Source organism: Doryrhamphus excisus, linkage group LG6 (assembly GCF_037039965.1).
Source record: "Doryrhamphus excisus strain RoL-2023G ecotype Guam linkage group LG6, RoL_Dexc_Guam_v1.1, whole genome shotgun sequence".
Classification (NCBI taxonomy): domain Eukaryota; kingdom Metazoa; phylum Chordata; class Actinopteri; order Syngnathiformes; family Syngnathidae; genus Doryrhamphus; species Doryrhamphus excisus.
The window spans coordinates 24,134,466-24,158,790 of record NC_136362.1 but is presented as its reverse complement, the minus strand read 5'-3'; the positions used below and the strand labels follow the sequence as shown (position 1 = coordinate 24,158,790).

Here is a 24,325-nt window from a genome sequence, read left to right as displayed (position 1 = left end):
TCACCATGAGGATGTGTGCTGGTTTAGTGCATATGCAGAACTTAGTTCTCATCGTGTAACCATGTTTGGTGTGTTTGAGGGGGTGTAGCTCAGTGGTAGAGCATTTGACTGCAGATCAAGTTCAAATCCGGATGCCCCCTGATGCACTCCTTTGGTTTAAGAATAGTCTAAGAGTACATGAATGCATGGCTCATAATAGCAACAACTTCAGTGTAATATAACTCGAGATTATTAACCTTTTTGCATGGCTCCTTTCTACATTCTTCACACTGACATGAAATTTCTGCAGTGGCTTTTGTCCAATTTCCTCGCGGGTGACACACCCCCCCCCCCCCATGTCGCATACTGTACTTGTCCTTGCAGAGATGAAGAGGCCCTGGTCCCGAAATGTCCACCTCCAAGATGGACTGAGGTCTTAAACTACCCACATGGACAAGCCAAATATCTTCTGGACAAAAAGAGTTCATGGTCAGACACGACAAAGGTTGACAAAACATGAAACTTTTGATCTGAGTGTCCGGGATTCAAGTCCCTGTTCAGGTGACCAGGTCTGAGGTCCACTTGCAAACGCCTCCTTTTTGCCACGCAAAAGGTCCCCAGTTCGAAACTGGGTGGAAACATGGCCTTTCAAGTCCTTCTTTTACAAAAAAAATCAAGGTGACAAATGGGAACAAGGACATGTGCTTGATCTCTGACGGGACTTGAACTCTTGACCCTCAGATTAAAAGTCTGATGCCCTACGAAGTGAGCCGCCAGGGGTTTTTCTGCTCTAGATATGATTTTTTGTTCTGTTTTTATTGATGTGGCCATCCTGATGTTTGATCAATTCCACAACTGACCTAGTTTTTCAGGGGACAGAAGGAGCAAAACCTGGAGGGTCAGGATGGCCGAGCGGTCGAAGGCGCTGCATTCAGGTTGCAGTCTCTAATGAGGCGTGGGTTCGAATCCCACTTCTGACAGCTTCTTGCATCTCTAAGTGGCGTCACCCAGTAAACCAGCGGTGCTTTTCAACATGACCGCTGCTGAAAAGTGTACAAAGCTATTGCATCCTGGGGTCTTGCGTTTCTCTGGAAAACACTCTTTGTACTTCAACATGACCTCGGATGAAAAGTATGAAAACCAGAGTCATGGAAATACCAGAAGAGGACTGCTGGAATTGAACAAACGAGCCCCTCTTTGCTAGGCTTGTAATTTGACCATCTATCTTTTCCCCTCCTCTGCTGAGTGTCCACTGAATGGAGGTGGCTGTTCTCGCGGGGACATCAATTAGTTAAATTAGTTGTATCACTGGTTGAAATCCCACAGCTGGCATTTTCCTGGTCAGGTCCATTATCCACGACTGGAATGACTTGGCAGCAAAGGACTGTCAGATTGTACAACACAGCTGAGCACTTGGAGAAAAAGATTGAGAGACCTGCACTGGTGTCAGCAGAGTGGCGCAGAGGACGGGTGCTGGGCCCATAACCCAGAGATCGATGGATGGAAACCATCCTCAGCTATGGCTGCACTGTTTACGTGTCCGTTGACCAGGTTGCAGATGGATTGTCTTTGTTCCTTTTGAAAATCCACATTTTAACACCTCATTTATGAAAGACGTAGCAACCATCAGGAGGTAGACCGGGATTCGATTGGTGGACTTGGAATTGTTGACAATAGTTTGAAGACTTATAACAGGCGCTAACAAAATTTGAACAATCTCTGTTAGTTCGAGAATGATTGCATGACATTCCTTATTTTCATCTAACCATTACACCATGGAACCCTTTGTTTTGGATGTGACTGGCACCTTCCTTCTCCATGGCTTCTCCAAACTCCTCCCATGTCAGAGTTTTTGCCTCAGCGAATGCCAAAGCCGCGGACCGCTTGGCCTGTCGGTTCCTGTCAGCTGAAGTCCCATGAGCCAAAAATGCCCAATAGAACTGCTTCAGCTTGACGACATCCCTCACCAATGGTATCCACCAACGGGTTCTAGGATTATCGCCACGACAGGCCCTGACCACCTTAGGTGTCTCGACAATGGAGGCACAGAACATCCCTGCCTCCCTCTGGACCTTGCAGGTCACTGGGAAGATATTCGGCTCGAAGGACCATTTGGTCCCGAACATGAAACTTTTGATCTGAGTGTCCCGGATTCAAGTCCCTGTTCAGGTGACCAGGTCTGAGGTCCACTTGCAAAGGCCTCCTTTAGCCCTCAAAATACAAGGACAACAGGACAATACCTTGGTACTTTATGGAAGCTATATGAGGAGCCGGGCTTTTAACTGGAACTGGAAAGACTTGCGGCCCCGCACTGTCAATAGGGGGATTTGAACCCACGCCTCATTAGAGACTGCAACCTGAATGCAGCGCCTTCGACCGCTCGGCCATCCGGACCCTTCAGGATCCATTTGAAGGTTCTCTTAATGGTTTTTAAATGTCTTAGGGGTTGTGGGCCTTCTTATTTTTCTTTTATGTTATGAACCCTCGCGGTCCATCAGGTCCTCCAACACCGACCTGTTATGTATTCCCAGCCCATCAGTCATCCGGGAAATATGGATTGTGTGTCCAAACTGGGGATGGATGCTCGTGTACACACCTTCAGACATCAAGAACATATCCTTGTTCCTATTTGTCATCTTGATTTTTTTTGTAAAAGGAGGTCTTGAAAGGCCATGTTTCCACCCAGTTTCAAAATGGGGACCTTTTGCGTGTGAGGCAAACGTGATAACCACTACACTATGGAAACCTGAAGGAAGGGTCTTTTAAGGGGACTGGTGAAGTCACAAAGCAGTTGCCAAACAATGAAACACGACGATGTGTCCAAAGTGGGGGCAGATTGACAATTGTCCAAATGGACAAAGATTTCTCCTTTGTAGGGAAAATTGTTCCAGAAATAATGGGCTTTTCTTCAACAAAACAAGACATCATAATTGCGGCTTGAAAGAAACACCTTAGCCACCCTCGGGGTCACTTTGATATCTCGGTGGACTCAACTTGTGCCCTTGGAGTCAATGGTTTGTAAATAGGCTTGTAACCTCCTCTAACCTTGTCTGGATGGCTGGATGTCTGGCCTTTTGAAGAATTAAGTTAAGGTCCTTTCAGCCAGCCAATAAGCCTTTTCAAACTATTTGCCAAGTCACAACATAAACAGGGATTGTTCTGAAAACCGGGCTTGAACCAGGGACCTTTAGAACTTCAGTCTAACGTTCTCCTAAGTGAGTTTTTCAGCTTCTAAGGTGGTGTTCTGCTTTTTCAGTCGTGGGTAAAAGTGGGGGCAGGGTGAAGCTGTGTCTGTGCCACGTATGTTTGCTGTGTACCTGGTCCAGTGTGTTCTCATCTTGGGTTGGAATGCCAGTAACAGGTGGGGAATACAGTCCGTTGATGAGAATAAGAGCTACAGAAAATGGGAAGGATTTCAATGGTTGAAGTCTCCAGCTACCATAAAAACGGTCATGGGCCACAAGCCTGTTCTGAATTCCGCTTTGGCCAATCGACACTACATCAACTCAGCAGCAGTCCTTGTTAGTATAGTGACCAGTATCTCCGCCTGTTTAGATTACGCGGTTCGATTTCCAGATGGGGAGTTCCTTTTTTGTATGTCACGTTGAACCTTGAGCAGGGTTGCGGCTGCAACAACCAGTCCGGGAGAACAAGACCTCTTATTCATCTTCTTCTCCAAGTGCCCAGCTGTGCTGTACAATCTGACAGTGCTTTGCTACCAAATCATTCCAGTCGTGGATAATGGACCTGACCAGGAAAATGACAGCTGTGGGATTTCAACCAGTGGCTCCTGAGCGAAAGGAGCCTTAATCTGGTGCTTTAGACCACTCATCCACACAACCCAAAGCGGTGCCCTGATCAGGAAAAAACTGTGACCTTGTGAGGTTCGCTGACAACGGAGGACACTGAAATGGAGCCGCACAAAGGAGGGTACCTGCACTGTTTACGTGTCCGTTGACCAGGTAGACCGGGATTCAATTGGCGGACTTGGAATTCGACCGAGGACCAAGACAAATCCTATCTCCAGTCAAAACCTACCCAAATGTCAATTCCCTGACCGGGAATCGAACCCAGGCCGCAGCGCTGAAAGCGCCGAATCTTATCCACTAGACCACCAGGGACTGCTTTAGGTCTGCACTCAGAAAGGCAGAGACTGTGTCGCTTTGACATAGTCCAGCAAAGGAACCAAAATATTTAAAGACTGGACCTTCTCTGCCAGCAGTGCAACAGCAGGGGAATTAGCTCAAATGGTAGAGGGCTCGCTTCGCATGTGAGAGGTAGCGGGATCAATGCCCGTGTTCTCCAAAATCTCTTTTGATTTTTGTGATTAAATGTTCCCAAGTACCAAACACTAACCCGGGCCCCAATCCCGATATCTAGGCCAAATACAGCCATAGGTATCACCTTGTCTTGTTGTGGGATCAATGCCGCAGTCTTCTAGGAGTTCTTTGCCTTTTGTAAAAGAGATGTTAGGATCGGAAATGAGTCCAGGATCGATCCACGTGGTAGACCCGGGTCCGATTCCCGGCCAATGCAACAGAGCTGTTTTCGTACCTTTCATCGTGAAAAGAAGTGCCAAGACCGTTTTCAGGACCAACTGATGACCTCTGAATTCAATCAGAAACGTCACACCTCTCCACCTGAGACTCTACACCTGAGACTCTCCACCACAAGACTTGATTATCTAATCCAAATTCAGTCAATAGTGGCATTCTCAGCCACAACCGCAATGAGACTGGAATGATTTGGTAGCAAAGCACTGTCAGATTGTACAACACAGCTGGGCACTTGGAGAAGAAGATGAATAAGAGGGCTTGTTCTCCCGGACTGGTTGTTGCAGCCGCAACCCTGCTCAAGGTTCAACGTGACATACAAAACAGGAACTCCCTGTCTGGGAATCGAACCGCGCAATCTTCCATGTGACAAGCGGAGATACTGGCCACTATACTAACAAAGACTGCTGCTGAGTCGATGTAGTGTCGATTGGCCAAAGCGGAATTCAGAACAGGCTTGTGGCCCATGACCGTTTTTATGGTAGCTGGAGACTTCAACCAGTGAAATCCTTCCCATTTTCCGTAGCTCTTATCCTCATCAACGGACTGTATTCCCCACCCGTTACCAGCATGGGGACATTCCAACCCAAGATGAGAACACACTGGACCAGCTAAACAGCAACATACGTGGCACAGATACAGCTTCACCCTGCCCCCACTTTTACCCACGACTGAAAAAGCAGAACACCACCTTAGAAGCTGAAATACTCACTTAGGAGAACGTTAGACTGAAGTTCTAAAGGTTCCTGGTTCAAGCCCGGTTTTCAGAACAATCCCTGTTTATGTTGTGACTTGGCAAATAGTTTGAAAAGGCTTATTGGCTGACTGAAAGGACCTTAACTTCATTTTTCAAAAGGCCATCCAGCCATCCAGACGAGGTTAGAGGAGGTTACAAGCCTATTTACAAACCATTGACTCCAAGGGCACAAGTTGAGTCCACCGAGATATCAAAGTGACCCAGAGGGTGGCTCAGGTGTTTCTTTCAAGCCGCAATTATGATGTCTTGTTTTGTTGAAGAAAAGCCCATTATTTCTGGAACAATTTTCCCTACAAAGGAGAAATCTTTGTCCATTTGGACAATTGTCAATCTGCCCCCACTTTGGACACATCGTCGTGTTTCATTGTTTGGCAACTGCTTTGTGACTTCACCAGTCCCCTTAAAAGCCCCTTCCTTCAGGTTTCCATAGTGTAGTGGTTATCATGTTTGCCTCACACGCAAAAGGTCCCCAGTTCGAAACTGGGTGGAAACATGGCCTTTCAAGACCTCCTTTTACAAAAAAAATCAAGATGACAAATAGGAACAAGGATATGTTCTTGATGTCTGAAGGTGTGTACACGAGCATCCATCCCCAGTTTGGACACACAATTTATATTTCCCGGATGACTGATGGGCTGGGAATACATAACAGGTCGGTGTTGGAGGACCTGATGGACCGCGAGGGTTCATAACATAAAAGAAATTCAGAAAAATAAGAAGGCCCACAACCCCTAAGACATTTAAAAACCATTAAGAAAACCTTCAAATGGATCCTGAAACATACAGGGAGCCAATGCAGTGATTTTAGAAGCGGTGTAATATGCGCCTGCCTTCTGGTCCTCGTCAGCACATGTGCAGCAAAAGTTGTTCTGTAAAAGTTGTAGACTTGTGATGTTTCTTTTAGGAAGACCAGAAAGCAGGGCGTTGCAATAGTCAATACGACTGGATACAACACGCAAAAGGTCCCCAGTTCGAAACTGGGTGGAAACATGCCCTTTGAAGTCCTTCTTTTACAAAAAAAATCAAGGTGACAAATAGGAACAAGGACATGTGCTTGATCTCTGAAGGGACTTGAACACTCAGATTTAAAGTCTGATGCCCTACGAAGTTAGCCCCCAGGCTTTTGGTCAAAAGACTTGTTTTTATGTATTTGGAATGAAATGTTTTCTGCATGTTGAACACTTTTCAACAGGAAAGATATCTTTCAGATGTATCAATAAAACTGCTGATTCGCCCAACATGGGGCTCGAACCCATGACCATGAGATTAAGAGTCTCATGCTCTACCGACTAATCGGGCCTTTTGCTGCTCTACATATCAGTCTTTATTGATGTGGCCATCCTGATGTTTGATCAATTCCACAGCTGACCCAGTTTCTCATGGAACAGAAGGAGTGAGACCTGGAGGGTCAGGATGGCCGAGCGGTCGAAGGCGCTGCATTCAGGTTGCAGTCTCTAATGAGGCGTGGGTTCAAATCCCACTTCTGACAGTGCAGGGCCACAAGTCTTTCTAGTTCCAGTTAAAAGCCCGGCTCCTCATGTATTTTCCATAAAGTACCAAGGTGTTGTCCTGTTGTCCTTGTATTTTCAGGGCAAAATTAGGCGTTTGCAAGTGGACCTCAGACCTTGTCACCTGAACAGGGACTTGAATCCCGGACACTCAGATCGAAAGTTTCATGTTCGGGACCAAATGGTCCTTTGAGCCGAATATCTTCCCAGTGACCTGCAAGATCCAGAAATGTAGAAAGGAGCCATGCAAAAAGGGAAACAATCTTGAGTTATATTACACCGAAGTTGTTGCTATTATGAGCCATGCATTCATGTACTCTTAGACTATTCTTAAACCAAAGGAGTGCATCAGGGGGCATCCGGATTTGAACCGGAGACCTCTACCACTGAGCTGAACTAAGTTCTGCATATGCACTAAACCGGCACACATCCTCATGGTGAATGGGAGAATTGAACCAACAAAGGTTGACTTCTTGATAGGTCATCAAGGTCCAAAAGGTGTACTTAAACAAGTTATTCCTTGTGCGCTAGTTTCAGCCCCACATTGGGCGGTTCAGCACTTTTGGTGATACATCGTCAAGATTTCTTTCCTGTGGAAAATTGTGCAACAACCAGTGCCCCCTGAGCAAAAGGAGCCTTAATCTGGTGCTTTAGACCACTCATCCACACAACTCAAAACGGTGCCCTGATCAGGAAAAAACTGTGACCTTGTGAGGTTCGCTGACAATGGAGGACACTGAAAAGGAGCCGCACAAAGCAGGGTACCTACACTGTTTACGTGTCCGTTGACCAGGTTGCAGATGGATTGTCTTTGTTCCTTTTGAAAATCCACATTTTAACGCCCCATTATTGAAAGACGTAACGACCATCAGGAGGAGTGAGGTTTATTGTGAGGACCTTTAGAACTTCAGTCCAACGCTCTCCCAAGTGGGCTATTTTAGCTGCGATGGTGGGTTCTGCTTTTTCAGTCTAGGCCTAAAGTGGGGGAAGGGTGAAGCTGTATCTGTGCCATGTACTGCCGTCTTCGCCTCGGTACTGTGGACGACGAGTTCGCCTACAGGTCGGAGGTTGACCATCTGGCGACTCCATCCAAATGTCAATTCCCTGACCGGGAATCGAACCCGAGCCGCAGCGGTGAAAGCGCCGAATCCTAGCCACTAGACCACCAGGGACTGCTTTAAGTCTGCACTCAGAAAGGCAGAGACTGTGTCGCTTTGACGTGGTCCAGCAAAGGAACCAAAATAGTTATAAGACTGGACCTTCTCTGCCAATGCTGCACCAGCAGGGGAATTAGCTCAAATGGTAGAGCGCTCGCTTCGCATGTGAGAGGAAGCGGGATCAATGCCCGCATTCTCCAAAATCTCTTTTGTTTTTTGTGATTAAATGTTCCCAAGTACCAAACACTAACCCGGGCCCCAATCCCGATATCTAGGCCAAATACAGCCATAGGTATCACCTTGTCTTGTCTTGTTGTTGATCAAAAGTTTCATGTTCAGGTGACTGGCTCAACCTTTGTCTTGTCTGACGACAAACTCTTTTTGTCCAGAAGATATTTGGATTGTCCATGTGGGTAGTGTAAGACCTCAGTCCATCTTGGGGGTGGACATTTCGGGACCGGGGCCTTTTCATCTCTGCAAGGACAAGTACAGTATGCCAGAAGATTTTGTCTTCCTTGAGTTGTCCTTATTTATCAAGGGCCTGGATAGCTCAGTTGGTAGAGCATCAGACTTTTAATCTGAGGGTCCAGGGTTCAAGTCCCTGTTCAGGCGGTGAGGCGAAGTATTAAATGTGAAACCAATCTCTTTTATCCTCCTCCTGTGGTCAATTCCAAAATGCCACAAGACTTCTGCTGCCTCATCCTCAACACCGAGAAGGCCAAAGAGAAGCGACACAGTCTCTGCCTTTCTGAGTGCAGACCAAAAGCAGTCCCTGGTGGTCTAGTGGCTAGGATTCGGTGCTCTCACCGCTGTGGTCCGGGTTTGATTTCCGTTCAGGGAATTGACATTTGGATAGGTTTTGACTGGAGGTAGGATTTGTCTTCGGCCTCGATGCGCTACTTGAGAACAATAAATCACATACTGGGTTTCTTCACTATTCCATGATAAGAGACTAATCTAGAGAACGCGGCCAGGATTAGGTTTGGGGTATTTGTCTGACGCTGAGGGATAGATCCTGGACTCATTTCTGATCCCACATCTCTTTTACAAAATAAAATGCGGGTACCGACTCTGCTACTTCTCGCATGCTAAGCAAGCACTTTACCATTTGAGGTAATTCCCCTGGTTTGGGGTATTTGTCGGATGCTAAGGGGTGATCCAATCCCAACATCTCTTCTACAAAAGGCAAAGAACTCCTTGGAGACTGTGGGCATTGATCCCACAACAAGACAAGACAAGGTGCTAGAGGGGAGAATGCGGTTAGGACTGGGTTTAGGTTAGGACTGGGTTTAGGGTGATACCTATAGCCGAGATATCGGGATTGGGGCCCGGATTAGTATTCGCTACGTGGGAACATTTCATCAAAAGAACAAAGGAGTTTATGGAGAATGCGGGCATTGATGAAATGACAAATTACAAATGACAAATGAACATAACGGGTTAAGATGACTACACTTCCAAAGTTCTCAACTATGACTGAACCTCTCGCTCCTTTGTTCCCTGAGAAACTAGGTTGGCTGTGGAATTGATCAAACATCAAGAAGTCCACATCAATTAAAAAAAAAATTAAAAAGTGATATCTTGGCCGAAGAAGGCCCGGTTAGCTCAGTCGGGAGAGCATGAGACTCTTAATCTCAGGGTCGTGGGTTCGAGCCCCACATTGGGCGGTTCAGCTCTTTTGGTGATACATCTTAAAGATTTCTTTCCTGTGGAAAATTCTGCAACATGCGGAAAACATTTCATTCGAAGTACACAAAAACAAATCCCATTCTTGTATGACCACAAATGGTAGAGCGCTCACTTCGCATGTGAGATGAAGAGGAATCGATGCCTGCATTCTCCAAATGGTATATTATGCCTTTTTCTTGCCAAAAAAGCATTCTCAATCTCCCACATCGTACCGGATACTTGGATTAATTGCATTCTAATGATGTTTCCTAAAAACACAGGTGGTGTCAAAACTGGTGCATTAGTATAGTCCGATGAGGATGGGATTCGAACCCATGCGTGCAGAACACAATGGATTAGCAGTTCATCACCTTAACCTCTCGGTCACCTCATCTCCTTTGAGGGCATGGTCTTGTGGACTCAAAATGACACATCTTAATTAGTGTTTTGGTGTTGCAGAAATTGTGGCAGCCTTCTTGTGCAGCGGGGGGATTTAACTCAAAGGCTAGAGTTCTTGCTCTACATGCAAGAAATAGCGGGTTTGATACCCGTATTGTCGAAATGATATGTTAAGGCTTTTTTCCCCCCAACAAAAGCGTTCTTGATCTCCGACATCGTAGCTTATACTTTGATTCATTGCATGCTAATAATGTTTACTAAAAATACAGGTGTGGTCAAAACTAGTGTATTTTTACATCACCACACTTGAAGTGGACAGACAATCTTGTCTTTTCAGACAATACAATTAAAGCAACACACACCTGCCAAGACCACATCAATTAAAAAAAATTAAAAAGTGATATCTTGGCCGAAAAAGGCCCGGTTAGCTCAGTCGGAAGAGCATGAGACTCTTAATCTCAGGGTCGTGGGTTCGAGCCCCACATTGGGCGGTTCAGCTCTTTTGGTGATACAGACCTGGTAGACCCAAATGAGTAGTGAGGGTGTGCTGGGAACGTCTGGCAGAGTCTCCCGTTCGTCGAGTCTTCAACTCTCACATCTGGCAGAGCTTCACCTGCATCCCGGGGGAGGACCGGGATATTGAGTCCGAATGGGCCATATTCCGTGCCTCCATTGCTGAGGCGGCTGACCGGAGCTGCGGCCGCAAGGCCGTCGGTGCCAGTCGTGGCGGCAGTATTAAGTATTTTACAAATGATGTACACTAATGTGACGCATTAGAATATTCTAGACACACTAACTCTGAACACAAAAACCAATGTAAAATATAAACTATTGCACTGGCGCACTTCCACTTCAACACTCTGAGGGAGGGTTGTAGCCACTCCCCTTGTATCACCTCGCTCAACACCTCCTCCAATGAATCAGTTCACATCCGGTCAATGGCACAACCACACAGCTTGACTAAATTTAAAACACTTTTAAAATAATGTACAACAGAGTTTAATCACTATGCGGAAGAGACACGTTCTATTGTCCATTCAACTGTAACAATCATGTCCTTTCAACAAGCCAACCACCTTTACCACAGAGCAAGCAAAGTTATGACGCACTTCAAATTTCTCCTTCACAACACACAACACATGAGGCTGACTAACACAGTTAAACAAGGTGTCCTAACTTTAGCAACTCCTGCGACAAACACAGACTTCTTGCACTTCAGCTATGTTTCAAGTTGACCTTCTTATTGTTCCAGAAGAGATCATACAAACACAGATTAATATAGGAACTATGGTGACAATACACTTTTCACCACACTTCTCACTTGGTTGTTTGGCACTATTTAGCTATTTATACTGGCTTATGTTGCTGTGATTAGCGTGAATACTTTTACAGCTATTCTCTTGGCCGGTCACAATGCCAAGACACACTTTTACCCTCAGCTGACCCTCATTCATATAAACACACACACACTCAAGACACTGAATAGAAAAACAGCTGGAAGATTTACAGATGAGACGAGACAGTCAGCCAAACACACACACTAGAAGTCTTGAATACGCCAATCGAACTCTGGAGTTTTATTTACATGCACGAAAACAATCACACAATTTGAGCAATTCGATTGATTGCTTCACGCCTTACTTTCCTCCAGTTTTCTAGATTAGGTATACATTAATATACTCATAAATTATTCGGTCCACCTCATAGGACTGCAAAACTGTATTCGAGTTACATCACAAAGTACACAAGAAGACGTGCTTTATTGCAAATCTACCATGTGTAGTTTGAGTATGCTTCTCTTCTCACTAGACGTGAAATGATTCACGTGTATTTTATTAGGCGCAACCTTTTTGCTCTATAGTTCGTCACCTCCTTTGCGCGTTTGGAGGTCGTAACTACCCAGACTTGGCGCGCAACTCACGAACTTTGCGTTAATGAAGGTATCCCTCAGTACCATTTGTAGTCGGCTTCATCTTTAGCCTGACAGTTCCTCTTGAACACACTCCGGGACTCAGAGCTGCTGCAGCATAAGTCTTAAAACACACACACACACAGCCGGCAAGAGCCTCTTGCTCTTTTTCTTACACTTTTGCACTTTTTCTACACTTTTCTTACACTTACAACTACAACAAGCCAATCATGCTGTAATACAGCCGGACTCGAGTCATTTTTAGTTAAAACACACAAAGGTTTTTCCACTCTCAAGTGAGGGCTACACTTTGTGTGAGTGTACCCCACCAACAATCTGCTTTTGTATTACTCATGCAATAATAACAGGCTCTTTTATTTGGAGAAATTTAAACATTAATGCTCATTAAGTACCTCCACAACTGCACCACACTGTCAAGCCAAATGGTACGAAATCTTACCTATTTTTACGGCCGTTGGCTTGCAGTGCTGTGCAGTCCCGGAGCCACAGGCATCAACGTCTTTCGTTCCAATCCTGTTCGTGACGCCAAATGTTGGCAAATAATGCAACACGAACCATCTCTGCAGTTGTAGGAAAAGGGGTTCCTTTGTTTATTCAACACAGCGCTTATATATGTAGACCTCATGAACACCAGCAATGACGTGGATTTCCAGAATTCAGTCCTTATCTGGTCATGTTTCTTGACTGGACCTAAGTGTTTTGGCAAAACATCTTGGACTCCCCTCCCATCCGAAAACATCTTGTATAACAATCAGGTCACGTTGGCCTCCCCAAGTCACGTAGCCGTCTTAAGTTCAACTAGAGTTTACCAAAAAGAAAAGTCATATGCAATGTGCAAGAAAGTAGTCATTTTACAATACCGTCAAGCTGAAGAAGGAGTCCTATCCAGCATTGATGGCTTGTGGGACTCCGGAAGCAGCTGACAGGGACTGTCAGGCCAAACGGTTTGCGGCTTCGGTGGTTGTCTAGGCAAAAACTCGGGTGTGGAAGGAATTCGTGAGGCCATGGAGCACGACTTTCGGTCGGCCTCGAAGGGGTTCTGGCAAACCGTCCGGCGCCTCCGAAAAGGGAAGCAGTGCCCAGTCCACACTGTTTACAGTGGAGACGGGGCCTGCTGACCTCGACTGGGGATTTGTTTTGGTGAAGTAGGTGCAGACACATCTATTAAAAAATGAAAATACAAAATATACAGAATGCAGTATAAATATATGTACGCAGTCTGTTTTTTGTTTGTTATTCCGGAAGTGCAGTCTGATTGTTTTTCCCAAGAGTCCAAAGTGAGCGTTAATTTAACGCATATAGAGTGTCAAAGTGGCAGGGTGAGGCAGAGGTGGGGTGTGAACAGTGTCAGGGGGGTTCCGGGCCTTGTTGATGAGGCTGACAGCAGACGGGAAGAAACTGTTCTTGTGGCGTGAGGTTTTGGTCCTGATGGACCGCAGCCTCCTCTCAAAGAGACTGTGTCCGGGGTAAAAAAAACCCAAAAAAAACTAGCAAGACAGCCTCAAGGTCCAAAAGTGTTAAGGCAGTCCCATAGTGTCCCCACATCATGCCATGTGTCTATTTGCCTTGAGACATGAGTAAATTAGCTTAAATGCTAACATGCTAATGGTCATCATGTTAGCACCAAGCAAGAGAGTCCTTTTTCAGTCGGGTCTAAAAGTGGGGGCAATGTGAAGCTGTGTCTGTGCCACCTACTATGTTGCTGTGTCCCTGGTCCAGTGTGTTCCCATCTTGGGTTGGAATGTCCCCATGCTGGTAACGGGTGGGGAATACAGTATGTTGATGAGGATAAGCGGGATGGATTTCAGTGGTTAAAGTCTCCAGCTACCATGAAAACGGTCATGGGCCACGAGCCTGTTCTGAATTCCCCTTTGGCCAATCGACACCACATCAACTCTGCAGCAGTCCACGTTAGTATAGTGGACAGTATCTCCGCCTGTCACGTGGTAGACCGGGGTTCGATTCTCCGACGGGGAGTTCCTCTTTTGTATGTCACAATGTCACGTTGGACCTTGAGTCGGGTTGCGGTTGCAACAACCAGCCCGGTTAAACAAACCCTTCTCATTAGAACAAAACCTCTCTTAATCTTCTTCTCAAGGTGTTCAGGTGTCTTGTACAATCTGACAGTCTTTTGCTGCCAAATCATTCCATGCGGGGATAATGGAGCTGACCAGGAAAATGCCAGCTGTGGGATTTCAACCAGAGCCTCCTGAGCGTAAGGAACCTTAATCTGGCGCCTTCGATCACTCACCACCCAACCTAAAACGGTGCCCTGATCAGGAAAAAAACACTGTGACCTTGTGAGGTTCACTGACAACAGAGGACACTCAAAAGGAGCCGCACAAAGCAGGGTGCTTGTACAGATGTCGGCAGCAGAGTGGCGCAGCGGTAGCGTGCTGGGCCCATAACCCAGAGGTCGATGGATCGAAACCATCCTCTGCTATGGCTGTGCTCTTTACGTGTCCTTTGAAGAGCTTGCAGATGTGTTGTCTTTGTTACTTAGCTGACCTGGTCCAGTAAAGAGTTCAAGCTTCCTTTACTGCTGTTCTCGATGCATTTATTGCTCTTGAGTGCATTCACACGCCATTGCGGGACATTGAAGCATCGCGAAACACCGCAACTGTCCTCACTCGTCCATTGTCACTCTTATGGACTTGAAGAATCCCAGCCAGTTTCCGTTCGTTTCGGGGAACCTCCTCCTCTTTGACGATCACCACATCTCCAACTTGCATGTTTCTTCTTGGCGTATGCCATCTTTGTCTCAGAGCAATGTTGGTCAGATACTCCTTCCACCATTTGTTCCAGAACTATTCCGACAAATATTGCAATTATCTCCATCTCATTTTAGTATACAAGTCCATCCATCCATCCATTTTCCTCCGCTTATCCAGGTCCAGGTCGCGGGGGGCAGCAGTCTTAGTAGGGAAGCCAAGATTTCCCGGTCCGCGGCCACCTCCTCCAGCTCCACCGGGAGGACACCAAGGTGTTCCCAGGCCAGCTGTGAGACATAATCCCTCCAGCGTGTCCTAGGTCTGCCCCGGGGCCTTTTCCCGGCTGGGTATGCCCGGAACACCTCACCAGGGAGGCGTCCGGGAGGCATCCGGACTAGATGCCCGAGCCACCTCAACTGACTCCTCTCGATGTGAAGGAGAAGCGGCTCTACTCTGAGCCCTCCCGGATGACTGAGCTCCTCACCCTATCTCTTAGGGTGAGTCCAGCCACCCTACGTAGGAAACTCATTTCAGCCGCCTGTATCCGAGATGTCATTTTTTCGGTCATGACCCAAAGCTCATGACCATAGGTGAGGGTGGGAACATAGATCGACCGGTAAATTGAGAGCTTTTTTAACCACGACGGTCCGTTACAGCGACCGCATTACTGCCGAGGCTGCGCCGATCCGTCTGTCGACCTCACGCTCCCACTTTCCCTCTCTACGCCTGTACTGTGGGAGTCCTACACACAATTTCCCGCTGTCCAGTTCGCCCAGCACGCCAACGCTCTTCCTCCGCCAGGGATATTCCCCAGCTGCTGGCACTGCCCGCTCCAACCACACCGGCTGCGTCATCCGCTTTGGTGGGCCGACTTCAGGTGGAAGGTACGATATCCTGGGCGGGGGAAGCTTCTCCTACCACAGCATTAATTGACTCTGGGGCTGACGAGAACTTCATTGATAGCGGACTGGTCAGTTCTCTTAACATTCCTACTGTTGAGCTTGTCCCCCACAAGAATGTCTGCTCGCTAGATGAACATCACCTGGCATGCATTACGCATCAGACGTGCACCATATCCTTGGTGCTGTCGGGAAACCACCACAAGGTCACTAATTTTTTTCTTATGCCCTCTCGCTCAGCTCTGTTAGTACTCGGCCTCCCCTGGCATCCCTTGCGTGTGTTGTGATGTTTTGTCATTCAGCGCCACTTTGCAGAGGCACATCCACTCGACAATTTAATTTGTTCTCCGACGGTGTTTCCCAATGTGGCATTGGTGGTTCAGTGGTAGAATTCTCGCTTGCCAAGCGGGAGGCCCGGGTCCGATTCCCGGCCAATGCAGTATATCTCAGCTTATGCCTTTCTTTAGAGCTCATGTTGAAAAAGTACAAAGGCTCTTTTCCTGCGAAAGTGCAGTATTCAGAATGACACCTGAAACGTAACAGACCGGACCACCCGAGAGTTAAGGTGGACAGCACTTAGTGAAACCTGACTGCAGTCATGCTGTTGTAGTCTCTGTCGCGCAATTGCTCAGCACGTTTGGCTGTTAACTGAGAGGTTGGTGGTTCGATCCCACCCAGGGACTCTCAATTCACACATGTGTTGGACTTTGGACTCCCTCCCTTGTATGAACATTTTTCCCCATTGGCGAACTGTTTTTGTGTTGGTGCCAGATGCACTGCTGGCACTGTGGCTAAGCTGGTCAAAGTGCCTGTCTAGTAAACAGGAGATCCTGGGTTCAAATCCCAGCAGTGCCTGGGTGCTTGGTCAGTGAAACTTTGGCAGCTGATTTCTGAACCATGTACTTCTTTTTGTCACTTGCCCTTCAAGAACGAATTGACGTTGCATTTGCTTTCTGAGTGCAGACCTAAAGCAGTCCCTGGTGGTCTAGTGGCTAGGATTTGCTGCTCTCACCGCTGTGCTCCGGGTTCGATTTCCGTTCAGGGAATTGACATTTGGATAGGTTTTGACTGGAGGTAGGATTTGTCTTCGGCCTCGGTGGAATGCTTGGGGTCACCTTGATGCGCTACTTGAGAACAATAAATCACGTACTGGGTTTCTTCACTATTCCATGATAAGAGACTAATCTAGAAAAGGCGGCCGGGATTAGATTTGGGGTATTTGTCTCACGCTGAGGGATAGATCCTGGACTCATTTCCGATCCCACATCTCTTTTACAAAATACAAAGGATTCCTTGGAGAATGCGGGTATCGACTCTGCTACTTCTCGCATGCTAAGCAAGCACTTTACCATTTGAGGTAATTCCCCTGGTTTGGGGTGTTTGTCGGATGCTAAGGGGTGATCCAATCCCAACATCTCTTCTACAAAAGGCAAATAACTCCTTGGAGACTGTGGGCATTGATCCCACAACAAGATAAGACAAGGTGCTAGAGGGGAGAATGCAGTTAGGACTGGGTTTAAATTCTGCAACATGCGGAAAACATTTCATTCGAAGTACACAAAAACAAATCCCATTCTTGTCTGACCACAAATGGTAGGGCGCTCACTTCGCATGTGAGATGAAGTGGAATCGATGCCTGCATTCTCCAAATGGTATATTATGCCTTTTTCTTGCCAAAAAAGCATTCTCAATCTCCCACATCGTACCGCATACTTGGATTAATTGCATTCTAATGATGTTTCCTAAAAAGACAGGTGGTGTCAAAACTGGTGCATTAGTTAGTCCGATGAGGATGGGATTCGAACCCATGCGTGCAGAACACAATGGATTAGCAGTCCATCACCTTAACCTCTCGGTCACCTCATCTCCTTTGTGGGCATGGTCTTGTGGACTTAAAATGACACATCTTAATTAGTGTTTTGGTGTTGCAGAAATTGTGGCAGCCTTCTTGTGCAGCGGGGGAATTTAACTCAAAGGCTAGAGTTCTTGCTCTACATGCAAGAAATAGCGGGTTTGATACCCGTATTGTCGAAATGATATGTTCTGGCTTTTTTTCCCCAACAAAACCGTTCTTGATCTCCGACATCGTAGCTTATACTTTGATTCATTGCATGCTAATCATGTTTACGAAAAATACAGGTGTGGTCAAAACTAGTGTATTTTTACATCACCACACTTCAAGTGGACAGACAATCGGCGGTGAGCTATGCTTTTCTGGGCAAGAACCATAAACTCAGACTTGGAGGTGCAGATTGCTCATTCCAGCTGGTTCTTTTTCGTCTGCGAGCAAAGCTTGAATTTCATGTGGGTGTTGTCCTGGCGGGAGAAACATTTTAGCTTGTGTGGGCATGGCTACCGTGACAAAAGCCCATTTTCCTCTCCAGTAAATGTACATCAGCTGAACACTTTGCAGACCTAATGCTGTGAACATTTGCGCAAACTCAAGGTCGGGTCCTACATCCTGTTTGTGTCTGATTGTAACATGATATGCATCAGGATTCTGTATGTCACCTCCCAACTGCACTTGTCTGATCTTAATATGTAATTGACTGTGTTGTCGTGATCGATGTTGATGAAATCAAGAGAACAAAGTCACCCCTTTACAAACTATTTGCCAACTCACGATGTAAACAGCAATTGTGCTGAAAACTGTGATTGAACCAGGGACCTTTAGAGATTCAATCCAACGCGCTCCCAACTGAGCAATTTCAGCTGCAAAAGGGTTTTTCTGCTTTTTCAGTGTGGGCTAAAAGTGGGGGTAGGGTGAAGCTGTGTCTGTGCCACGTACTATGTTGCTGTGTACCTGGTCCAGTGTGTTCTCATCTTGGGTTGGAATGTCCCCATTCTGGTAAAGGGTGCGGAATACAGTCCGTTGATGAGGATAAGCGGGATGGATTTCTGTAAACATACTGAGGTACTCCCCTGCTGTTGTGGAACTTGCGGGACCTTGCAAATTTCCCCACTGAGGGACGAATAAAGGCATATTTTATCTTCTACCATAGGGTAGGCTTTTGGCAAGAAGCCGGATTCTTAATCCTACTTCTTGCCATTCTTCATGCTTTCCCAAGTTCCAACATTTCCTTGGGAGCGAGTTTGATAATCTCGGGGTGGGGACATGATGTGCCAACGGGGTTGGGAGGATTCCAACTATGGTCTTTTGGTTTGAGTGTGTCATTTAATTGAGTCGAATCAAATGTTCCCCAAGAGAGGGTGGACATGGGTGTCTGTTCAGAGGCAGTTGCAGAGTGATCATAAATTGGAAATGTCGGGTACAAAGATGTGGCCTGAGTCGGAGTTTGTAGAACTACTGATGACTGAAAGTCTCGCTCCTTCTGTTCCCTGAGAAACAAGGTTGTCTGTGGAATTGATCAAACATCAAGGTGGCCACATCGATAAAAAAGAAAAACAAAAAATTATATCTAGAGCAGAAAAAGGCCCGTTTTGCTCAGTCGGTAGCGCATGAGACTCTTACTCTCAGGGTCCTGGGTTCGAGCCCCACATTGGGCGGTTCAACTCTTTTGTTGATACATCTGAAAGATGTCTTTCCTGTGGAAAATTGTTCAAAATGCAGAAAACATTGTATTCCAAATACCAAAAAACAAACCCCCTTCTTGTATGACCACAATTCCTAACTTGGTCGCCTGTGAAATTAACTAGGGACCTTTTGCGTGTTTGGCAAACGTGACAACCACGACACTATGGAAACCTGAAGGAAAGGGCTTTTAAGGGGACAGGCGAAGTCACAAAGCAGTTGCCAAACAATGAATCACGACGATGTGTCCAAAGTGGGGGCAGATTGACAATTGTCCAAATTGGCAAATATTTCTCAATTTTTTATCAATAAAGTAAATTTGATTAGAGATTAGATGATAGATGTTGATGGTAGACTGTCAGATTCTATTACAAAGAACAAGACAATGTAGGATAAACTGCCTAGTTTTCAATTTAAGAGGGTAAGTGTAGATGAGGTAGTAAAACTGTTGCATTCCATTAAAAGCGATGAGCCATGTGGTATTTATAATTTGGTTGGGAGGTTACTGAGGGCGGCAGCAAAGTTGATTCAGGAGCCGATTATTGAGAATGGTGTTTACCCACAGTCCTGGAAGATCGCAAAGGTGCTAGGTCGAAAAGGTTTACTTAAACAAGTTATTCCTTGTGTGCACGGTCATCTCCTTGGCCTTCTCGGTGTTGAGGATGAAGGAGCAGAAATCTTCTGGCATACTGTACTTGACCACAGAAGGAGGATAAAGGAAGTAGGTTTAACATTTCAGGGAAGGGGCCTACCTTCACCGCCTGAACAGGGACTTGAACCCTGGACCCTCAGATTAAAAGTCTGATGCTCTACCTATCCAGGCCTGTGTTGACTGAGGACAACTCACAAGGTAAAATCTTCTGGCATACTGTACTTGACCTTGCAGAGATGAGAGCTTCTTCTCTGGCTCTCAACAAAGGTGGTCGCATCTTTCCCCTCTCCTCCCTATCCCTTATCTTCCCTGCTTTGTTGTCCCCTGTCCATCCTGTCGATGGAGTTTGACTTGATTCTTTGTCACGCAGTCTGAAATTGGCAAACTGAGAAATTCTGATTGAGTGACCAATGAAGTCTGTCCATTTTAATACATTTCGTCTCAACTCATGTTGAAAAAGGACAGCCATTTCCGTGAGAGCACAAGACCCCTGGATTGTACCCAAAAATACTTTGCGTTCATCAAAGAGTAAAGCTGGTGTCCTGGTTTGCAATGCCTCGATTGTTACGCCAGAAGGTGCAAGTCACATCCAAAACAAAGGGCATGCTGGAAGCATAGCATGCGTTAGTATGGCTTCAACTGAACAGAAGTTGGCAGGGTGTGTGTCTCTGTGGCGCAATCGGTCAGTGTACTCGGCTGTTAAACGGGAGGCTGGTGGTTCGAGCCCACCCAGGGACGTTCTCTGGATGCATCAGTGTCACTGTTCATTCGTGTTTGCGCTCCACTCTTGCACAGCACTTGTGTGGTTCCCAATTGGCAAACTGTGTGTCAATGACTTTTCAAAAGCACATTACAGCTTCCATGGTCATTTGATCAGAAGTTAGGTTGATCAAGTCACAGATTTCAGTTTGTTTCTGCACAGGTCTGGTGAAACACAGAAGCTCTGCTTGAAAATATTAGCTTTTGCAAAAGCGCCAGCCAGGATTATAGATTAAGAGATGACGGAATGCTTTTATGTTAAAAGGAATCAAGTCAAACCCCATCAACTGGTAAGCAGGGGCCCTTAAGAGAAGACACTGTACATTGTTGTGATTTTTTGACAGACATGTCTAGTAAACAGGAGATACTGGGTTCAAATCCCAGCAGTGCCTTCTCTGTGTTTCAGCAGCTCCTATGCTGTTATTTAAAAGAAATGTTGTTCTTGTTCTGTTGAAAAAATACCCATCATTTCTGATGTCATATGTAGTATACCTTTCTAGATGGTTTATTTTGGTTGGTTGGTGCTGAAAAATGTAACATCAATCCTTGCACTTCAGCTCTTCCTTTTTTACTTGTGGTTTTCCACTTTTATTTCCCATCTTGGGAATAATTTGGTCCGTTGTGATGAGCTTCCGAGGGAAAACTAACAACAGGGTTGTTTGTCAGTGAGAGAGTAATGAACTTTTCTTTGAGGTAATTCTCAAGCTTCTACCCCGGTGAGGGCGGAGAATTCTTGCCTCTGCTTCCTCAAACACTTACTCTTTTTCTCACCCTTTAATATGAAGACCTGTCTAGTGACAAAATCTCCCATTCACACACTCATTTGTACTTTGAAAAAGTTTTCACATTCAAACCCCGAAAAGGCCTTTCACCGCGGGGCACTCCTTTTCTAGCCTAACATGACCGCCAACTCCGTCTTTGTACCAAAAACTGCCAACTCTGTCTTATTGTGAAAGACCGCCAACTCCGTAACACTGTGGGTCCATCTTATTACACAAGACTGTCGAGTCCGTCTCTTTGCTTGCCAGCGACTAGTATACACAAGGCTTTTAGCACCGGGTGACAAACCTTATTGACTCGCGGGCCGCACTCAGCTCTCGGGGTCAACAACCCATAGCGGGCTGCATGTGGACCCCAGGTCTCAGTTTGCCCATCCCTGCTTTAACACAAAGGGATGACACCCTTTCACTCACAACACAAAGGGACGGCGCCCTTTTACTCTACACTCTGATCAAAAGTGTCTTACTGTTTGTTATCTTCTCTTCCGTCGGTATCCCGTCAACCTTCAGCTTCCAGTTGTTGAGCTGAGAAGACAGCCCATCAAAGGGTTTTGTCTGCCGTGGCCACGGTCTTTCTGTCTTGTCCGCTCCGCAACTGGATTTCTCAGGAATCTTGGGATCTGGCTTGAAGGACCAAGTAAATGTCAGGTCCAAACTCCCGTGACACTTGTAAAACACTTAAATACAGAAATACGTACAGAAGAGGCAGACAACAATATTCAAATTTTCTTGCAGTGAGGAGAGTGAAACCACATACCCAGTGACATGCCGCTCCACTCTGAATATGCAGTTCACACTCCTCTCCTTTTATTCTCTTTCGGGGGTCCCTACTACATGGTCGTGCAACTCTAAGGGGGGGGGCAGTTGCACGAGCTGTATTTGTTTGTCTATGTGTGTGTGTATGTGAGAGCAACGACTTTTTATGTTTTATGAGTTCTTATCTTGGCACATTCTTGCAGGATTAACATGAGCATCTGCAGAGTCGCTGTTGGTGCATCCAGGCACCTCCAGGACCTGGGGGTCGCTGAGGGTCTCTGATCAGGGTCACGGGAACATTCCTTCTTCAGCACATTCAAACACTTTCTATTGTCCAAGCAAATGGACACAAGGGTGATAACTAACAAAATAATACCTGTATCTACATTTTATTCTAACACACGACCATGAGATTAAGAGTCTCATGCTCTCAATTCCACAGCTGACCTAGTTTTTCAGGGAACACAAGGAGCGAGGCCTGCAGGGTCAGGATGGCCGAGCGGTCGAAGGCGCTGCATTCAGGTTGCAGTCTCTAATGAAGCGTGGGTTCAAATCCCACTTCTGACAGTGCGGGGCCGCAAGTCTTTCCAGTTCCAGTTAAAAGCCCGGCTCCTCATGTAGTTTCCATAAAGTACCAAGGTGTTGTCCTTGTTATTTGAGGGCAAAAGGAGGCGTTTGCAAGTGGACCTCAGGACTTGAATCTGGGACACTCAAATCAAAAGTTTCATGGTCGGGACCAAATGGTCCTTCGAGCCGAATATCTTCCTAGTGACCTCCAAGATCCAGAGGGAGACAGGGATGTTCTGTGCCTCCATTGTCGAGGCGGCTGTGGCCCTAAGGTGGTCAGGGCCTGTCGTGGCGGTAATCCTAAAACCCGTTGGTGGATACCATTGGTGAGGGATGCCGTCAAGCTGAAGGAGTTCTATTGGACCTTTTTGGCTCATGGGACTTCAGCTGACAGGAACCGACAGGCCAAGCGGTCCGCGGCTTTGGCATTCGCTGAGCCAAAAACTCTGACATGGGAGGAGTTTGGAGAAGCCATGGAGAAGGACTTCCGGACGGCTTTGAAGAGATTCTGGACCACCATCCGGAATCTCAGGAAAGGAAAGCAGTACGCAGTGAAGACGCTGTCAAACGCTTGGCTGTACTCATTCGCCCAAAAACAACAAGACCTTCGATAGCTCAGTTGGAAGAGCGGGTGACTGTAGTGGTTCAAGCTGGCATCCTTAGGTCGCTGGTTCAAGTCCGGCTCGAAGGACAAGCTGTTTCTTATGTTATGTCTGCCAGGAAAGAATGGCAATACCGTCTTGTCTGAAGAACCTCCGCTTCCCTGTCAATGGAGTTGGACTTGAGTCTTTGTCACGCAGTCTGAAATTGGCAAAAGGAGTAATTCTGATTGAGTGTCTATTTGAATACGTTTCATCTCAACTCCTGTTGGAAAAGGACAGCCATTTCCGTGAGAGCACAAGACCCCTGGATTGTACCCCAAGATACTTAGCGCTCATCAAAGAGTAAAGTTGTTGTCCTGGTTTGCAAAGCCTCCATTGTTACGCCACAAGGTGCCAGTCACATCCAAAACAAAGGGTTCCATGGTGTAATGGTTAGCACTCTGGACTCTGAATCCAGTGGTCCAAGTTCAAGTCTTGGTGGGACCTACTTGCCCTGCAGCAATTGAGTGTTTGGACTGAGTCTTCCTGTAAGAGTATGATGACTTATTGACTTACTCTACAAATCAGATACTTGGAGTTTGGAGAAGCCATGGAGAAGGACTTCCGGACGGCTTCGAAGAGATTCTGGACCACCATCCGGCATCTCAGGAAAGGAAAGCAGTACACAGTGAAGACGCCGTCAAACGCTTGGCTGTACTCATTTGCCCCAAAACAGCTCAGTTGGAAGAGTGGAGGACTGTAGAGGTTCAAGCTGGCATCCTTAGGTCGCTGGTTCAAGTCCGGCTCGAAAGACAAGCTGTTTCTTATGTTATGTCTGCCAGGAAAGAATACGCCAGAAGGTGCCAGTCACATCCAAAACAAAGGGTTCCATGGTTAGCACTCTGGACTCTGAATCCAGTTTAGGGTGATACCTATGGCTGTATTTGGCCTAGATATCGGGATTGGGGCCCGGATTAGTATTCGCTACTTGGGAACATTTCATCAAAAAAACCAAGGAGTTTATGGAGAATGCGGGCATTGATCCCGCTACCTCTCACATGCTAAGCGAGCGCTCCACCATTTGAGCTAATTCCCCTGCTGATGTGGTGTTGGCAGAGAAGGTCCAGTCTCATAACTA

At 46.4% G+C, this 24,325-nt stretch overlaps 16 non-coding genes across 16 annotated transcripts; 12 read left to right on the top strand and 4 right to left on the bottom strand.

Annotated features, from left to right (window-relative positions):
- The first annotated feature begins 877 nt into the window (after positions 1-877).
- trnal-cag (transfer RNA leucine (anticodon CAG)) lies at positions 878-959 on the top strand. The gene has a single exon. It is a non-coding gene; the product is annotated as a tRNA-Leu (tRNA).
- A 1,693-nt stretch (positions 960-2,652) lies between these two features.
- trnav-cac (transfer RNA valine (anticodon CAC)) lies at positions 2,653-2,725 on the bottom strand. The gene has a single exon. It is a non-coding gene; the product is annotated as a tRNA-Val (tRNA).
- A 2,984-nt stretch (positions 2,726-5,709) lies between these two features.
- Positions 5,710-5,782, top strand: trnav-cac (transfer RNA valine (anticodon CAC)). The gene has a single exon. It is a non-coding gene; the product is annotated as a tRNA-Val (tRNA).
- Positions 5,783-6,696: 914 nt separating this feature from the next.
- On the top strand, positions 6,697-6,778 carry trnal-cag (transfer RNA leucine (anticodon CAG)). Its single transcript has one exon. It is a non-coding gene; the product is annotated as a tRNA-Leu (tRNA).
- A 1,119-nt stretch (positions 6,779-7,897) lies between these two features.
- On the bottom strand, positions 7,898-7,969 carry trnae-uuc (transfer RNA glutamic acid (anticodon UUC)). Its single transcript has one exon. It is a non-coding gene; the product is annotated as a tRNA-Glu (tRNA).
- A 524-nt stretch (positions 7,970-8,493) lies between these two features.
- Positions 8,494-8,566, top strand: trnak-uuu (transfer RNA lysine (anticodon UUU)). Its single transcript has one exon. It is a non-coding gene; the product is annotated as a tRNA-Lys (tRNA).
- Positions 8,567-9,548: 982 nt separating this feature from the next.
- trnak-cuu (transfer RNA lysine (anticodon CUU)) lies at positions 9,549-9,621 on the top strand. The gene has a single exon. It is a non-coding gene; the product is annotated as a tRNA-Lys (tRNA).
- A 313-nt stretch (positions 9,622-9,934) lies between these two features.
- trnas-gcu (transfer RNA serine (anticodon GCU)) lies at positions 9,935-10,016 on the bottom strand. The gene has a single exon. It is a non-coding gene; the product is annotated as a tRNA-Ser (tRNA).
- Positions 10,017-10,439: 423 nt separating this feature from the next.
- Positions 10,440-10,512, top strand: trnak-cuu (transfer RNA lysine (anticodon CUU)). The gene has a single exon. It is a non-coding gene; the product is annotated as a tRNA-Lys (tRNA).
- Positions 10,513-14,322: 3,810 nt separating this feature from the next.
- Positions 14,323-14,394, top strand: trnam-cau (transfer RNA methionine (anticodon CAU)). Its single transcript has one exon. It is a non-coding gene; the product is annotated as a tRNA-Met (tRNA).
- Positions 14,395-15,929: 1,535 nt separating this feature from the next.
- On the top strand, positions 15,930-16,000 carry trnag-gcc (transfer RNA glycine (anticodon GCC)). Its single transcript has one exon. It is a non-coding gene; the product is annotated as a tRNA-Gly (tRNA).
- A 342-nt stretch (positions 16,001-16,342) lies between these two features.
- On the top strand, positions 16,343-16,416 carry trnat-agu (transfer RNA threonine (anticodon AGU)). Its single transcript has one exon. It is a non-coding gene; the product is annotated as a tRNA-Thr (tRNA).
- A 929-nt stretch (positions 16,417-17,345) lies between these two features.
- trnas-gcu (transfer RNA serine (anticodon GCU)) lies at positions 17,346-17,427 on the bottom strand. Its single transcript has one exon. It is a non-coding gene; the product is annotated as a tRNA-Ser (tRNA).
- Positions 17,428-22,524: 5,097 nt separating this feature from the next.
- On the top strand, positions 22,525-22,606 carry trnal-cag (transfer RNA leucine (anticodon CAG)). The gene has a single exon. It is a non-coding gene; the product is annotated as a tRNA-Leu (tRNA).
- Positions 22,607-23,210: 604 nt separating this feature from the next.
- On the top strand, positions 23,211-23,297 carry trnay-gua (transfer RNA tyrosine (anticodon GUA)). Its single transcript is given in 2 exon segments — positions 23,211-23,247; positions 23,262-23,297. It is a non-coding gene; the product is annotated as a tRNA-Tyr (tRNA).
- A 325-nt stretch (positions 23,298-23,622) lies between these two features.
- trnaq-cug (transfer RNA glutamine (anticodon CUG)) lies at positions 23,623-23,694 on the top strand. Its single transcript has one exon. It is a non-coding gene; the product is annotated as a tRNA-Gln (tRNA).
- The last annotated feature ends 631 nt before the right edge of the window (positions 23,695-24,325 follow it).